Below are 3,140 nucleotides of genomic sequence, written 5' to 3' on the forward strand. Positions count from 1 at the left end.
AAGGAAAAAGTTGTTTCAAATCACCTCTACTCTGTATATACAGGGTGCCCGAAATATGTTGTAACAGCTTGAAAGGCGTGGTCCGGGAGGTGATTTGAAACAACTTTTTCCTTAGCGAAAATGTTGTACGAGGCCTCGTTGAGGAGATATTAACATAAAACACTGACCAATCAGCGGACGCTAAATTGGCATACTCGCGCTCTGATTGGTCCGGGGTTTTCCGTTAATATCTCCTCAACGAAGCCTCGGACAACATTTTCGCTAAGGAAAAAGTTGTTTTAAATCACCTCTACTCTGTATATACAGGGTGTCCGAAATATGTTGTAACAGCTTGAAAGGGGTGGTTCGGGAGGTAATTTGAAACAACTTTTTCCTTAGCGAAAATGTTGTACGAGGCCTCGTTGAGGAGATATTAACATAAAACACTGACCAATCAGCGGACGCTAAATTGGCATACTCGCGCTCTGATTGGTCCGGGGTTTTCCGTTAATATCTCCTCAACGAAGTCTCGGACAACATTTTCGCTAAGGAAAAAGTTGTTTCAAATCACCTCTACTCTGTATATACAGGGTGATCCAAATATGTTGTAACAGCTTGATAGCGGTGATCCGGGAGATGATTTGAAACAATTTTTTCCTTAGCGAAAATGTTGTCCGAGGCTTCGTTGAGGAGATATTAACAGAAAACCTCGGGCCCAATCAGAGCGCTAGTATGCCAATTTAGCGTCCGCTGATTGGTCAGTGTTTTATGTTAATATCTCCTCAACGAGGCCTAGTACAACATTTTCGCTAAGGAAAAAGTTGTTTCAAATCACCTCCCGAATCTTCTCTTTCAATGTTTAACAACATTTTTGGGACATCCTGTATAATATAATGTGCGTTACTCGTAAAATAAAACAGCAATTTTAGTAAATGTACATCATTTGTTCCGTAAAAATGTGAAAATGTAAATATATTTGTATAAAAGATGCAAATTACTGTATTAAAAATTGCAAACAATTCGTCAGGAATTCACGCAATAAATAACTTAAACAACAACAACAAAACAGTGAAAGACGAGAAAGAAAAGGAGAGAACGTAGAAAAATCCGATTAATTACAAAAATAATCTGTCAATGAAATTCACGTCTGGCGAATAGCTGGCATTAAATTCAACGACTTAATCTCTATAAAATTTCAGAAATCACGGGAGCGCATAACAATTCTTTGAATGAAATCCCGACATCAGGTTTATTCGATTCCGGAAGGGGAAGAAGAAGTGCGGGGAAGGGAATCGCGGCGTTGTATTGAGCCCGCTCAGCAGAGACTTAATTAAAAGATCTTTTAATTAACTCTTAGGCTGTAACTTGCATGGTTCGAGTTTTCCTCGACCGGCTCTATATGAAATTCCGCTGTAGCTCCGGCTATGCGAGCTGCGAAGTCGATAATTGTTCGGGTGCGTTACGCAATTCTATCGCGTTTAATAGTAACGCGTTTCAAACGATTCGTGACGCTCGAATATGCATGCGCGATGTAACAAATTTCGTAAAATATTACTGCAACTATTCGTGCGCGGAATTTGGAGCGCGATTCTGGTCGCTTGCAATTTATCTCGCGATAATACGATGAACCATTAAATTGCGTTGCTACGATATTGTTGCGTGTTGGTAAATCGTTCGATGAATTCTTGGTGATTTTGGGTTTGAAATTTAAATAAAGACGAAGGTTTCAATGGGGATGAAGTATGATTGAAATTTAAAAGTGATTTTAAATAATGTAATTTATTAATGTAATAAATTTTGCCTTATACAAAAATGCATACTGTGCATAAAAGCAGTAAAAATAAATGTATGATTGCCAGATTATTAGTTTGCAATTTATTCATATATATAGTAGTGTATAATGAATCTTAAAATTACATGTATAATCACTATCGTTGATTGTCACTTGTTCCCATTTCGCAGGCAAATTGGAAATTGCTACCTGCTGGGAGTTCCTTGAAAGCATAATTATTTGTTACCTGTAGCGCAAGTCATTTATGAATCAACCCATTTGTTTAGACTACAAACTCCAATTAAACGGTTCGTATTAAAATAAACGACCACGTATAGGTCGATAATTTTCTGTAAACAAATTCTGTCTTTTTATATGTAGATGAAATTTTATAAGGTTCCGTTTAAAAAAACTTAATTTGTTTCTTAAAAATCACTTTTTCATTATTTTTAAGGATCACTTTTTTCGAACCACATTTCTTTTTTCCTTTAGGAATTTTTCTTTTCATATATAATAGAAATTGCTCCTGTAGATTATTTCACGAAATATGTTTCATTTTGCCAGACGAAGTAAAAAATAATTTTTGTGAACAATTTTAGATTTCGATTTGCGAATTCTTGAAAAAATATTTGATTCAGTTTCAAAAAAATGGGTTGTTACTTTCGACAGAAATATTTTATATGTTTTTTGTAGAGTTCCATGAGATCTACAATGAAAAAAAGTTTTAACACGAAATATTCATTATTAAAACAGCTACGAAGTTTTGAAGATTATGGTGCGTTTTATTTATTTTTCCGGCAAAAGTACTAAAAAATAGATTCCTTTGATAGTTTTATTTTTTAAATTCTTTATCTAACGACACGCTGTATCCCGTTTGGATAATTGAAATCCATTTTAACAATCCAGAGTTATGATCTTTTTTTAAATTTTAGTTGAGACTTCAGGCCGTAATGTGACATACGGTAGAGTAAACGTATCTGTATTGCATAGTGATTCAAGTTTGATCGAATATGATCAACATGTCTATTGAAAAGTTATTAGAATTTTATGAAACTTGGTATTTTTGAGTTATTTGAGCCGCAAACTTTGAATCTGACATCAGAATTTCAAAATTCAAAATGGCGGATCTAATATGGCCGAAATATATATTAAAAAGTCATTAGATTATCATGAAGCTTGGTATTTATAACTTATTTGAGCTGCAAACTTTGAATCTGATATCAGAATTTCAAAATTCAAAATGGCGGATCTAATATGGCCGACATATATAATTGAAAAGACATTAGATTTTCATGAAACTTAATATTTATAACATATTTGAGCCGCAAACTTTGAATCTGACGTCATAATTTCAAAATTCAAAATGGTGGATCCAATATGGCCGACATGT

At 34.3% G+C, this 3,140-nt stretch overlaps 1 protein-coding gene across 6 annotated transcripts in view; it reads right to left on the bottom strand.

The window, feature by feature from the left end:
• Positions 1-3,140, bottom strand: part of LOC128896796 (A disintegrin and metalloproteinase with thrombospondin motifs 3-like) — a 33,812-nt gene that overhangs the window by 24,381 nt on the left and 6,291 nt on the right. The gene's annotated exons all lie outside the window — the stretch shown is intronic.

This window comes from Hylaeus anthracinus, unplaced genomic scaffold (assembly GCF_026225885.1).
Source record: "Hylaeus anthracinus isolate JK02 unplaced genomic scaffold, UHH_iyHylAnth1.0_haploid 11978, whole genome shotgun sequence".
Classification (NCBI taxonomy): domain Eukaryota; kingdom Metazoa; phylum Arthropoda; class Insecta; order Hymenoptera; family Colletidae; genus Hylaeus; species Hylaeus anthracinus.